This window comes from Dendrobates tinctorius, unplaced genomic scaffold (assembly GCF_039654945.1).
Source record: "Dendrobates tinctorius isolate UK_male_01 unplaced genomic scaffold, ASM3965494v1 ptg000065l, whole genome shotgun sequence".
Taxonomy (NCBI): Eukaryota; Metazoa; Chordata; class Amphibia; order Anura; family Dendrobatidae; genus Dendrobates; species Dendrobates tinctorius.
In genome coordinates this window covers 20,332,640-20,348,352 of record NW_027361733.1, presented here as the reverse complement: position 1 = coordinate 20,348,352, position 15,713 = coordinate 20,332,640, and positions in this window count along the sequence as shown.

Here is a 15,713-nt window from a genome sequence, read left to right as displayed (position 1 = left end):
AATATCTACATGAAAGCGATGGACGTGTCAGGCGGTTGTTATCGGCATCTCTCCCCTGACACTGCACCACTCTGCCCTTAACCCCTTAATCTTCCCCAAACCCCTCATTAAGCCCAGAAACAATGGCACACCACTAAAGCAGCTCCAGGTAGCAGAATAACAGAGGAGCTGCTTCTCTAAACTCTGCTCCACCTGATTGTCATACAGCAGGTATAGTACAGCGGTGCCCTGCACACATGATCAGTGTCGGACTGGGGAGCCAAGGGCCCACCAGTACCATTGACTGGGGGGCCCACTTTTCACCTGCATACAAATAGTACACTAACCCCATTCGCAAATGTACCTATACCTCTATATAATAATATGCTGGGTAGTTTGGTTAATGAATGATGAGATGCTGCATTTTTTACACAGAGAGAATCAACTGAATAATGCCAAGTACTGCCCATATAGTGGGGTTGGGGGCCCAGATCTGCACAAGGGCCCACCAGAGGATTCCCCTGTTACCCTATGGGCCAGTCCGAGCCTGCACATGATAATGTCACCCTGTACAAGGTCATCATGATATGAGAATCAGGGACAGAAAAAACGATGCGTTTTCCAGTGGAAACCCGTTCAGGAAGCGCTCCTTCTTTGGGGAGTTTTTGGAAGAGTTTTTGTTTCCTGAAGATCTTTTTCCAGCCCTCTCATTGGATGCAGCCTTGTTTGAAGTTGATGCTATCAGGATCTGTTTCAAAGAAATCCCCTAAGCGTTCTTCTTTACCCATCAGGCGTTTTTCAGAACCTGAAGGAGAATAAATTCACTCAAAAGACTGAAAATGTGAACAGCAAACCGTTTTTAGCAAAGTCAGATAAGTGTCATGTGAGTGTCATGTGTTTTTCATGCGAGTACAATCCGATTTACGTCCGAATGCAATGCGATTTTAACACGAGCTTTTGCATAGAGAATTTCTCTGTCATTTACACATCATTTTCAAAGAAAATATTCATCATAATACACATATATATATTAGATAGGTAGATAATAGATAGAATAAAATCCTGTAATTCATGTGCCGCGAACAGTATAATCACAGCGTGACAGGTTAGAATAGATATATACACATAGAATACATAGATATATACGTGTAGATGTCAGTGACATATATATATATATATATATATATATATACACACTCTATGTGTATTTACTGTATGTAATCCATCACTGCAAAATTTTCAGTCTGTCTCATTTTTCCTTTTATAGGTATATTTTTGAGTAAAATGTAAATTGCTCTTTTATTCTATAAAATTCTGACAACATGTCTCCGAATTTCCAAGCACTAAATTTTGTATTTAGTTCCAGAAAATGAGAAATGGTCAAAAGAACAAAAAAATGCAATGCTTGCAGACCTGAAATAATGCTAAGAAAACAAGTTCATAATCATTTAGAAGCAACAATACTAATGTTTTAACTCAGGAAGAGTTCAGAAATCAATAACCAGGATTTTTAATCACAGCTTTCATGCGTCTTAGCATGCTTTCCACCAGTCGTTCACACTGCTTTTGGCTGAAAGCCATAATCATCAACATTTAGGCTACGTTCACACATAGCGGAACTCTCGCAGAAATTACCGCGAGAATTCCGAATTCCATTCCGCGGGAAAATTGCATTTTAAATTACCGCGATTTTCCCGCGGAAAAACTAGCATTTTGCAAGCGTTATTAGCTTGCCGAATTGCTAGCGTTTTCCAAACGATCTGTAGCATCGCTTGGAGAACTGATTGACAGGTTGGTCACACTCGTCAAACATAGTGTTTGACGAGTGTGACCAACTTTTTACTATTGAGGCTGCCTATGCGGCATCAATAGTAAAAGATAGGATGTAAAAAAATAATAAAAAAAAAATATATTGTTATTCTTACCTTCCGGCGTCCCGCGCAGCCTTCCCGCCTCTCTCCACGATCCCGGTCCCAGTAATCCTTTGTGAGAATTACCGCGATGATGTCCGTTCTCACGGGATCGCGACGTCTCACAGTCATTCGCGATGACATCGCGCGAATGACCGCGAGAATGGACGTCATCGCTCACAAAGGATTACTGGGACCGGGAGCGTGGAGGCGGGAAAGCTGCGCGGGACGCCGGAAGGTAAGAATAACAATATTTTTTATTTTAAATTCTATTTTTTACAGGGATATGGTACCCAGAGCCCGGAGAACAGTCTCCTCTCCTCCAGACCGTGGGTACCATCCGCAATTGTTCTGCTTACTTTTCGCATGATGTGCACAGCCACATACGGAAAGTAAGCAGAACAATGCATTCCTATGGGTGCGGGATCGCCGCGATTCCGGTAAATTAATGAGCATGCTGCGTTTTTTATCGGGAAGCGATTCCGCCACGGTAAAAGCTGCAGCATTAGCACAGCATTGCGGAATCCCATAGGAATGCATGGGATGCTTATTTTTCGCGTTTTTGCGGCAAAATCGCGCGGTTAAAACCGCCACGTATGAACATAGCCTAACAGTAATAAACACGTGAAATAGATCACTCTGTTTGTAATGACTCTATATAATATATGAGTTTTACTTTTTGATTTGAAGAACTGGAAAAAATTCACTTTTGGATGATATTCTAATTTTGTGAGAAGCGCCTGTATGTAAGCTTGTCTTGTCTGATACATCAGTTTAGCAGAGATTATCACCCATGAGAGGCTTAAATACCTCAGCTCAGCAGACAGTATCATACATGATCAGCTTGGATACACAGCTCAGCAGACTATCATCTGTGATGCTGTCTGCTAAGCTGATGTATCTAAGCCTGTCTTGTCAGATACTATCAGATGCAGTCATGTATCTAAGCCATCAAGCTATCAAGTGTGATACCGTCAGCTTTGCTGATGAATACTCCTGAGGCTATGTGCACACGCAGTTTTAGGTGCTGCGGATTTTTCCGCGCAGATTTGGAAAAATCCGCAGGTAAATTCTCAGGTTAAAAGACCTGCGGTTTACCTGCGGATTAGCCTGCGGTTTAGCCCTGCGGGTTCACACCTTTACAATGGAGAAGGTGTGAAATCGCTGCGGATTCCCCACAAAGAATTGACATGCTGCGGATTTGAACCCGCAGCAAATCTGCGCGGAAAAATCAGCAGCATGTGCACAGCGTTTCTCAGTTTACCATCGAAAACAATGGTACTGTACAACGCAGTTAAATCTGCTGCAGAGCCTGAAACGCTGCGGATCCGCAGCAGAATCCGCAACATGTGCACATGGCCTGAAGGTATGTGTCGCTGATGTTTTTGAATGTGTACCCGCTGAGTTTTTCAAGAGGAAAAAGCTTCAAGAAAAGCAGGTTTTTTTTAGTGTGTTTTGCTTGTTTGCTCTTTTTCAACATTCTTGTCTGATAACATTATTTTTTTACCATTTTTACATAAATTTTTAGTTGTCTTTTTTTTATTGCCATTTTCTGGACTTTTTTTGTCTAATAACAATGTAGCAGATTTTCAAGACAAAACAATGGAAATTGCTCAAAAACGCACCCAGGTGTCTTCCAGGCATCTTTTGAGCCTTACCTAATATATTTTCACACGTCACTTTTTTGCTGTTTTTTTTTCTGCAGCCAAAGCCTGATCTCTTGGCAATAAAAAAAAACTTCACGCAAATTGCAGGGGCTTTTTTTTTCTGCTTTTCTTGCAGTACTTTTTATGCATTTTTGCTGCATTTTTCAGGATCCTAAAGTTCAGCTTTTTCACCATACAAGCATGAACAACACAAGATGTTAGACCACCAATGCAAGATGTATGTGAAATCATAAAACATTTTTACAAAAGAAAAAGGTAAATTTGCTCAAATTTTTTAGGGTAAAAAGTTTTTTTTATGTCTGAAAAAATAGTGACTAATCTGTAGAGAAAAGCTGGGTTCATGTATGAAGTGCAGTGGTAAACTAAGGTTATATGAGTTCATGAAAAAAAAAAACAATTGCACAACAAGCAGGGGAAGGTGAATTAGTCAGGGATTGTCTTCCTTAAGCGCTTGTGCAAATGGACGTATTTTGGGTGCGAGAGCAATCTGTAAAAACATTAGATCACACTCGGACCAATGTTATTCTATGGGGCCGTGCACTTGTCCGACTTGTTCCTTGGACAGAGTGTGTCCGAGGAAGAAATTGTTGTGGCCTTGCAAGTCAATGAAGGCATGGGAACCATTGGACTGCACTCAGATGACATATGAGTGCAGTCTGATTTTCACTGATTGACAGAATGGAGACATTTCTTCCTGCATCTTATCCTCATCTACGGTTATCTGCACCTGTCCTAACACGTTGCTTTAAAATAAAGGGAAAATAACATTACATTTTAAATATACTAACATCCATGCCCATGGATAATATCAAGGTATTATGGTTTGGGGAAAAATCAGAAAAATACGGTAAATGGGTTTCACATCCTGCTGTACATGCGTTTTTTTTTTTTTCACCGAAAAAGCTGCAAAAACTGATATCAGCATTTTGGCTGCGTTTTTGCACTTACTTGTCACTTTCCAATGAAAAGTTGTTAATGGCTAATAAATTGCTCAGTAGCACAGATGAACCATCAGAGCACGCTAGGGTTGTAAATCCAAAAGTTAGGAAAGAAAAATTAAAAGAGGTAGGAAGTAACCGACTTTAACGACCTTCTGACAAAAGATGAAGAACAAAAGCAATATGTCCTGCAAGTTGTAAGCAAATGCCGAGCATTATATTCTGACGTTTCAAAAACTACTTTAACAAAAGCTCTAGAATAGATTAGATAACTATGTAAAATTATCAACTCATGTAGGTTAGCGTGCTCTGATGGTTCATCTGTGCTACTGAGCAATTTATTAGCCATTAACAACTTTTCATTGTCTGTAATGGTGGGATCAAAAAACGATAATCCCACCAACTCTGCATTCAAATACCACAAATGGTTCGAAAATTTGGTCAGGGCTATTTCTGCAATGTTGTTGTCACATTCTTTATAGTCTAACAGACTATGCAAAATACCTAAATCTTAAAATACCTCAATTTGGATTTTTTCAAACTTTGAGCGACGAGCGGCACGGGTTAACGTCGTTTGATCGAGCTCAAATTTTGGCTCTCTCAATATCTGGAAAGGGGAATCGTTTTGTGGGGTCCAGATGAACAAGATTCTGACATTTTTTCCCCCCCGTATGAGATCCGGTCACCCTAGTGCACACGCTGTGGATTCTGCTGCGGATTGATCCGCGCGGATTTTGCAAAATCCGCAGGTTAATCCACAGGTCAAAAGACCTGTGGTTTATCTGCGGATTACCCTGCGGTTTATCACCTCTACAATGGAGGAGATGGCAAACCGCAGCAGAATCCGCAGAAAAGAATGACATGTCAATTCTTTCTGCGGATTAGAAACCGTAGCAAATCCGCGCGGAAAAATCCGCACCGTCTGCACTGCGGTTTCCATTTCCCATAGGATATAATGGTACTTTACACCGCAGCAGAAACTGCTGCGGATCCGCAGGGCCAAAACCACTGCGGATCCGCAGCAGAATCCGCAGCGCGTGCACACACCCTTAAACTGACGTGTGATACCATCTGATGCATCTAAGCATTACACATCCCCTCTTTGGATACTTTATCCCTCCTTTCATGTTCTTGATTGTTTGGGCCCGTCATTGTTTCTGTGCAGTGCGATACTCCGATCCTGAGAGCAGCTTCATTACATGAGAAATCTGTCTCCATCTCTGGATCTCGCACTCATTATATGGGATGAAATTGTCACTTGCTCAGAAATCTTTCCATCAAGATAAATGTAGAGTTAATGTTTCCCCACAGCTGTCAGAATGGTGGACTGGCCCTTTAAATCACCAGAAACGGCAGACAGGCGTCACACTGCTAATACCTGACACTTTAATTATCTGGGTACTTAGAGGGCCAGTACAGGCCTATGGAAATAAAGGTTAGTAATTATACAAGGAAAAGTTCTGACATTTTCTACTAGACTTTGGATGTCATCAAAAATGTTCCATATTCACTGACAGCAAGCAAAGATCTTGAAAATGAGAAGGAATTGATCTAAAGACTGAACCCCCCTCCTGTTCTGTCCACACAACTGCAATTTGTATCAATGTGTCAGTGTAATGTTTCCCTATAGACTTCTGTTGAAGTCATTCCAAGAAACAGATACTGGGACAAAACATCAAGGAGAGAATGATGCCTCCATATACAGTATGTACTTAAAGGGGACATGCACATTTATTAACCACAAGCACTCATTGTTTGCCCTGAACTATGTCCACCTCTGTGATAATTCCTGGGATATTTAGTAAGCACGAGGTAGTGTGAAGTGCCGGATCAGGGATCACAGCCGCGTCTCGGACACTTGGCAGATCGCTGCTTATGTTCTCCTAAGGGCAGAGATTTGTGTGTGTTGAAAGCGTTCAGGTCTTTGAAAATGAAGAGTGTGTGATGACAGAAGCAGCAGATAACCCGCAGTGATACAACCTGATAGCAAGGCCACTCAAGATAAGGCCTCTTTCACACATCAGGTTTTCGCCGTCAGGCGCGATCCGGCGCTTTTGACAGAAACCGGATCCGGCGAAATGCAATGCCGGATCCGGTTTCCCCCCCATTGACTTGCATTTGCGCCGGATCGCGCCGGATGGCCATGCGTTTCATCCGGTTTTCGCCGGATCCGGCAATGTGTCGCGATCCGGCGTCTGGAAAAAACGGTGACTGTAACGTTTTTTGTCTCCGGCGAAAAAGCCAGACCCGCCGGATCCGGCGCGTCCGGCTTTTTCACACAATGAAAGCCTATGAGCGCCGCAATGCGCCGGATCCGGTTTTTTGGTCTGAGCATGCTCAGTAGCTCTGCCCACAAGACATATATAAAAGCAAGACAGTGGGACCCACAGCCACACCCAACATGCCACCCAAGACAGCAACCAGGCGCAGGAGAAGGCAGGAGACCACTGCAGCACCATCAGCACCACCACCACCCCAAATGGAGCAGCATGTTGAACAATGGGAGGGGAGTCCAGCAGCAGATGAGAGACGGTAATTATCAAATCCCCCATTCCTCCAAACTAGGGCTATTGAATATCAAGATATTCATTGGCCCTTTGTTTCTCTTTATTCAACAGCCGCCCAATAGATGCAGCAGCAGCAGCAGCAGCAATGGCAGCAGCTGGAACACCACCCACAGGCATGGAGTGTGGCCACCAGGAAGACAGCACTTCATCTTCTGGGAGCCCTCCCTCGCATCGTCAGCGTTTGACAGTAAGTTTTTATTTCCAAAATCCATCATCTCTGTAATATATGTCTATTCATTGCCTTTTATTTCAAAACAGGATTCACAAGATGAAGAGGAGCTCCCAGAAGAAGAAGGAAGGGGTGGACAGACACCTGGAGTGGGCTCACAATTGGTAAGTTTTTTGCATCAAACGCAGAAACACAACATCACACTACACACAACACATAGAAAACAATGTTCTGCAGACCACACACAGCAAACAAATGCCTACATCCAAAGACATAACATTTTTTGTTTTCTTCTCTAGTCTTCCCAATCTGGTGCTTGGCCAAGAGGTCCTCGCAGTGCCTCCCAGGGTCGTCGGCGACAGCAACGCGGCGGTCACCAGCGTGTAAGTATAAATATTTTTGCTTTTTTTTTTGCACTTTTTATTTCATTTCTTTTGTGGAGGCTAATTATGTTATTTTTGTCTTTTTCTTTAACAGCCTTCACAGCGTGCTCCCGACTCTGACGGTGAGGATGGAGGGATTGATGTGGACCACCTCATCGATCTCGTCAGAGAAAGGGAGCCGCTCTGGAATATGGCTGACCGCCGCCACGCTGACCTGATCGTTACCCGACGACTCTGGGAGGAAATCTGTTCGCTCCTTGTTGGCCGCTGGGAGGACCTCGAAGCTCGGGCCCAGATTAAAGAGCGTAAGTATATACAGTACCGGTTGCTTGATGTAAACCAGTGTTTCCCGAACTCCAGTCCTCGTGGTCCCCACGGATCATGTGTTCAGGATTTCTATTTACTATAGAAATCCTGAAAACATGACCCCTGGGGACCATGAGGACTGGAGTTTGGGAAACACTGATGTTGTATACTAACCACTCCTTTCTCGTTTCAGGGAACAGAATTGTGAATCGGTGGCGGTCTGTGAGAGATCGTTTCAAGAAGGAGTTCAATAAAGAGATGCGGGCCCCGAGTGGATCTGGAGGACGCAGGAGCAAGTACAAGTACGCAGAAGCCCTGTCGTTCCTCCGGGAAACAATGGTCACCAGAAGGTAAATATTACACACCACATGTGAAAAAAAATGTTATATGTAAATTTTTTTTTCAGCCAGGGCCATACGATGTCAGTATTTTAATTGTTTTTTTTTCTCTTTATTCCACAGCACGGTGAGCAGCACTCGGGAGCCGGCACGATTGGACCCTTCTGAGGCGATCCCTGAGGAGACCGGCACCGAGGGACACTTCGACCGCCCCGGTACATCTGCACCTTCCCAGCCTTCCCACACATTCGACCCATCTGTCCCATCCACCAGCACAGGAGCATCGTGGCCGCCTACATTACATGAAGCTGCTGGTGAGGAGATCGCTTTCCCTTTACCCCACCTTTCTGCCCCTGCCACCTCTAGTACACCTGCGGGTACTGGGCGGCAGCGGCAGAGGGGTCAGGAAAAGACTTATGCGCCAGAGTTCTTGCATCTGAATGCATCTTTCCAGAACTGTCTAAAAGTCTTGTCAGAGCAAATCTCCACAGGCTATCAGCAGATCAACTCCAGCATTCTGGAGGTGAAGACACTTCTGCAAACCATGCATTCAGAAGCAAGATCTTCGCCAAACCACACCTTTTTCAGGTCTGTTGTGGAGCGCATGGAAACGCTCTCTCCTGCCCAGCAGATGCATGTAATGCATTCATGCCACGCTGCTCTCCAGCAAGTTACCTCCCAACCTCCTCCTCCTCCCACCACAGTAGTTCCTCCACCTGCACCCCCTCCAGCCACTTTCCATCCTCCCCCTCCTATTACATCTACACCCCCTCCAGCCACTTTCCATCCTCCCCCTCCTATTACATCTACACCCCCTCCAGCCACTTTCCATCCTCCCTCTCCTATTACATACCATCCACCTCCAGCCACTTTCCATCCTCCCCCTCCTATTACATACCATCCACCTCCCCAGCACCATCCACCTCCCCAGCACCATCCACCTCCCCAGCACCATCCACCTCCCCAGCACCAGCAACCTCCCCAGCACCAGCAACCTCACCAGTACCAGCAACCTCCACAGTACCTGCAAACTCCCCAGTACCAGCAACCTCCCCAGTACCAGACATCTCCCCACTTCCAGCAACCTGCCCCGTACCAGACATCTCCCCACTTCCAGCAACCTGCCCCGTACCAGACATCTCCCCACTTCCAGCAACCTGCCCCGTACCAAACTCCTTCCCCATACAACTTGCCATCAACATCATCTGCTCCTACAGTCCCTGCCCAACCCTCCACTCCACCACCCACCACCTCTTCTGCTTCCCACATGTCCACCCATTCTGTAGTTTTTTCCACACCTTCACCTCTAACTGTTCCTTCCCCACCACGATCCCAGTCCTCTCTCCACACTCCCAGTGTCGAAGTGTCCCGCAGCCCCTACAGCAGTATTTCCACCACACACTACACAGAATTATAATGTGTGTATTTAAATAAAAATGACCAGTTTTATGGTTTCAGTTTTATAGTTTCAAAGTTTTATTAAACAAGTTTATTAAAATTTTAAAAAAGTTTACTAAAAAAAACATTTTTCAATAAAAGTTAAATTATTTTACACTGGTTGTCTGTCATTTCTTTCTGCGGCGAAAAAGGTTAAATACAGGGTATTTAAAAGGTGAAATGGTATTCAAAACTAGGTATATAACTGTGGGTAAATTTTAGCTTTTTGCCACAGTTGTGTTCCTGGTTGTGTTTGAAGCAAAGTATTTCACCTAAAAAGTTGTGTTTATTGTTGGTGATTTCCTAACAATGTACACAACTTTTGTTAAAAGGTGAAATACTTTGCATAAAACACAACCAGGTACACACCTGTGGCCTAAAGATAAAAATAGAGACCATGACAAGATAGCCAACTTTGGTTGGCAAAGGTATATACTGTTGGTACAGAAGGTACACAAGTTTGGTTAGGGCACAAATCTTTCACACTCTGTCATCCTGCCAGTGTACTCTGCCTTGAGGTGACATAAAGTATAGTGCAAAATTGTCCCTCATTACTGAAACCGTCACAGAACTTCTAGTGGTAATGTCATGGTAATCTTGCAAGGTGGTTTCTTCAGAGGTGTCCTCAATGGAAATGGGTTCCTTGCAGATAACAAAATTGTGGAGTACCACGCACGCTTTGATTACCTCGTCCACAGTTTCTGTCTTGAGGTTGATCGCAGTCAATAGGACCCGCCATTTGGCTGTCAGAATACCAAAGGTACATTCAACCATTCTTCTTGCTCTTGTGAGGCGGTAATTAAAAATGCGTTTTGGTCTTGTCAATCCTCTGCTACAGTACGGTTTCAAAAGGTGTTCTGACAGCTGGAAGGCTTCATCCCCTACACAGACAAATGGCATAGGTGGACCAGATGTTTGCGGCAGCGGTCTAGGTGGTGGGAACTGGAAGGTGTTTCCATACAGTTTACGCCCCATGGCAGACAGTTTGAAAACTTGAGAGTCATTGGAGCGGCCATAGGCCCCAATATCAACCGCAATAAATTTGTATTCCGTGTCAGCGATGGCCATGAGGACAATTGAAAAATATTTCTTATAATTGAAATATTCCGATCCCGATCCAGCTGGCTTTACAATGCGGATATGTTTCCCGTCCACAGCGCCCAAGCAGTTTGGAAACTGACATATCTGTTGAAACTTGTCAGCAATTTCAATCCACCTCTCTGTTGTGGGCTCTGGTAAAAACTCTTCAGCTAAGGAGTCCCACAGTGCACGGCATGTGTACTTCACAATTCCAGATATGGTGGAAATCCCGAGTCTGTACTGGAAATGCAGTGACGAAAGGGATTCTCCAGTTGCAAGAAATCTGTGGGGAATTAAAAAACAATAAATTAGTTTTAAATCACAGCATTACATACCAAAACTGACCTATAACACTTGGAGATACAAATTACCACCAACAAGATTGCAGTGAAAGTGTGCTCTGATGCGATCATATCCAATAAATGTGGCTTACCTTAAAGTCACCATCAGACGCTCTGCGGGTGAAACAGAGAAGCGGCAATAGGTGTCCGCTTTTCTTATGAGGTGTGCAATGCGCTCCACCAAGTAATCAAAATTCTCCATTTTCATCCTAACATATCCAAAAAATTTATCCGGGTTTCGTCGAAGGTCCATGCATAGTGTAGAATAGACCCCACGCGTCATTCTCTTGGCTGTGATGGGGTGGATCCACAAACGTCGTCTACGATGCCTGATGCGCTGCTGTCTCGCTCTCTCCTTCTCCAGAACAATCACCCTCAAACGATTTGCCTCCGCTGTAAAATCCGCCAAATTCTTCAAAATATTTCCAATGACAACATCCATCTTCGCCAGTAACTTGCTCTTCTCTCCAACCTGCACTTTCTCCTCTACAACCTGTCAAAGAAGGGCTGTAGGAACATGCTATATATAGTTTTCCAGTAGCCAATCCCGTTCGGAAGGCCACAAGGGTCAATTTTAAAAACCGGATCCGGCGTAATCCGTCGAAAAACGGATAGAAAAACGGATGAACCGGATGAGACGGATCCGGTTTTGTCTGTCAAGAAAAAGACGGATCCGGCAGAAAACCGGATCCGTCACATCCGGTTTTACGAAACATTTGCCGGATCCGGCGTTCCGGCACGACGCCGGATCGCGCCTGACGCCGAAAACCTGATGTGTGAAAGTAGCCTAAGACGTGTACCCATCAAGCCACACACAAGATGTTCCCACCAGTACCAAAATTCTCTCAATTCACACTCCCAATGGATACACAATTGCTCCGATACCGGGCATTACTGCCAGCACTACTTGCTAGCAGTAATGGATAAGATTTCATACTTATCCTGTACTGATCCTGAGTTACTTCCTGTAGATCTTTTGTTATAAAAATGAAAAACATAACAATAATAATAACAGAAACAAAACAAGAATATCAACCAGAAAAATAATCAGTATAATGAACATTGGTCCAGCCACTCATTCTCTCCTGTCACACATATTATACATACAGTACATACAGAATAATAACTAATATTAAGTACTTACACCTTCTGGTCCGGTCACCAACAAACTAACACCAAACAAATAAAATAAACAATAGCAAACTATATACATACTTTTTTTTTTTAGTTCTTTAATATTTTTTAAATAAAATAACCACAAACTACATAAATATATAAAATACTAAGCTAATCACCACCCCACACTCAAGCCGACCATTCCTAACCCCCGTTACAAAGATGGTGCTCCACGTTGAATTGGAACTTGCTGGCGGTCCTGTTATGACCACCGCCTTTGCTGACTGTGATTCCTCCATTAATCTGATTGATGCCCAAGTTGTGACTCTTAATAAGATAGGGAGTCAGGTTAAAAGACCCTGTTAAAATTGTGGCTGTGGATTCATCCCCTCTTACCCGGGATGGAATTTGCTTTATGTCTGAAGTTTTTTCTATGAAAGTGTGTTCCACTCATGTGGAAAAGTTAAGCTGTTTCATTATGAATAATCTGAATGCAGGACTGGTATTGGGGATGCCCTGGTTGCAACGCCACAATCCTCTCATTGATTGAGTGAAGGGGGAGATCACCCGATGGGGAAGTAATGATAATGGTCTGTGTGGTAACTCGGTTCCTTTTGTCAATCCAATAAAATCTGTATCTGTGTCGTTTATCAGTCTGGAGGGTATTCCGGAGTACCTGAGAGACTTTGAAGACGTGTTTTCCGAAAGCGAGGCTGAGGCGCTCCCACCACATAGACCACATGATTGTGCTATCGATTTAGTACCTGGAGCCAAATTACCCAAGGCTTGTTTGTTTAATTTGTCCGGGCCTGAGCGCCAAGCTATGAAAGAGTACATCAAAGAGCCTTCGCAAGGGGCATATTCAGCCCTTGGTCTCACCCGTGGCAGCAGGGTTTTTCTTTGTAAAGAAAAAAGATGGTGGGTTGCGACCGTGCCTCGACTTTCGGGAACTGAACAAAATTACTGTTAAGAACACGTACCCTCTCCCGTTGATTCCTGATCTTTGTAATCAACTCACGGGGGCCAAATGGTTTTCTAAGCTCGATCTATAAGGGGCTTATAACCTTATAAGGATCCGGGAGGGGGACGAATGGAAAACTGCCCTTTGGCCTCACTAACGCTCCTGCTGTTTTTCAGAACTTCATTAATGTTGTTTTTTCTGACTTGATTGGGTGTTATGTAGTCATCTACTTGGATGACATCTTGATATACACTGAGGACAGTCAGTCACACGTACAGCATTTACGTACAGTTCTTATGAGACTCCGGGAGAACCATTTGTGTTATGATTGAGTCACCGTAGGAGGCAAAAACAGAAATGCTAGCTAAGTCCTGAAAACCAGAGAAGTTGGCAACTATCAGATTGCAGACCCCTGAACCTATCAACACAACTAGCAGTAGCCGTGGGGGGTTCCTACGATGACCTAGACCCCTCGATCACAGCCGGAGAGATACATAGGCCTAAAGAAGGAAAGGGGAAATCTAACTGCCCCAGAGCAGACCCCAAAGCAATAGGCAGCCCCCCACATATAATGACGGTGAAGCAAGATGAAAACACTTACACAGACAGAAAGACAGGCTGAGCAAAGACGGGGCCCAAAAACTACCTAGATAGGAACGAATAGGAAGACTGCTGTCTGCAATCTGCCAAAACCCTATCAGAGACAAAAGCCAACAAGCTGATATAAAAATGGCCCTGAAGCAACTAAGCTTCAAAAACTAAATCAGCGCTCAGGTACTTTCAGAAGACAGAGCTCAAGGAACACTGCACACTCCAGCAGGGAGTGGCAGAATCCAAAAAGCAAGAAAAACAAAAACAAATCTTAAATGCAAAAGGCAAAACAGAAAACTTAGCTTTAGGAGAGCAGGAATCAGACTGGAGTCCAAGAGTCCACAGAGAAATCACCCGCAGGGCAGAAAGGGCGTAGGCTGCCTTAAATCCAGTCAGTGACTCCACTCAGCCAATCGTCTTCATCAGTCCCAGGTGTCTGATAATCAGGCTCACTACCTTCCTTCACTAGAATAGGGAGTTCACCAGGCCTCAGTGACGGAGGGGAAAATGAACTCACAACAGTACCCCCCCCTTGAGGAGGGGTCACCGAACCCTCAACAACGCTACCAGGGTGATCAGGGTGAGCCCGATGAAAGGCACGCACCAATCTTTTGGCATGAATATCAGAGGCAGAGCCCCAGGAATTATCCTCCTGACCATAACCCTTCCACTTAACCAAATACTGGAGTCTCCGTCTAGCCAGACGGGAATCCAGAATTTTCTCTACCTCATATTCCAAGTTACCTTCAACCAATACAGGGTCCGGAGGTGCCACCTCAGGCACAACTGGCTCAACAAACCTCTTCAACAAGGACTTATGGAACACATTATGGATCTTAAATGTGACAGGAAGAGCCAAACGAAAAGAGACCGGATTAATAATCTCCAAAATCTTGTAAGGTCCAATAAATCTAGGCTTAAACTTAGGAGAAGCCACCTTCATAGCAATATTTTTTGCTGATAACCACACCATATCACCAATCTTAAACTGGGGACCAATGGTCCTATGTCGATTGGAAAACCGCTGGGCCTTTTCCTGGGAGAGAGATAACTTATCCACCACTTGGTCCCAGATCTGGTGCATTCTCTCCACCACAGTGTCAACACCTGGGCAGGCAGAAGGCTTCACCTGCCCTGAAGAAAATCGAGGGTGAAAACCAAAGTTACAAAAAAAAGGTGACATCAAAGTGGCAGAACTAGCTCTATTATTTAAAGCAAATTCGGCCAAGGGCAAAAATGAAACCCAATCATCCTGATCAGCGGAAATAAAACATCTCAAATACGACTCCAAGGTCTGGTTTGTTCTCTCTGTCTGCCCATTGGTCTGAGGGTGAAAAGCAGAGGAGAAGGACAACTGAATTCCCAACTTGGAACAGAACGTCCTCCAAAATTTAGACACAAATTGAACTCCTCTGTCAGATACAATGTTCTCAGGAATCCCGTGCAAGCGAACCACCTGTTGCAAAAACAGAGGCACCAACTCAGAGGAAGATGGCAACTTAGGGAGTGGTACAAGATGAACCATCTTAGAGAACCTATCACAAATCACCCAAATAACAGTCATTCTTTGAGAGACCGGCATATCAGAGATGAAATCCATTGAAATATGGGTCCATGGCCTCCTGGGGACCGGCAAAGGCATCAACAACCCACTAGAGCGAGAACAAGATTTAGACCGGGAGCAAGTCCCACAGGACTGCACAAAATTCCTGACATCATGAGACAAGGCGGGCCACCAAAAAGAGCGACTCACCAGATCTCTAGTACCAAAAATACCTGGATGACCAGTCAATGCAGAGCAATGAACTTCAGACATCACTCTCTTCTTCCACTGGTCAGGAACATACAACTTTCCACTGGGGCAACGCTCAGGTTTGTCCTCCTGGAACACTTGCAGAGCAAGTCTCAAATCGGGCGAGATGGCAGAAAG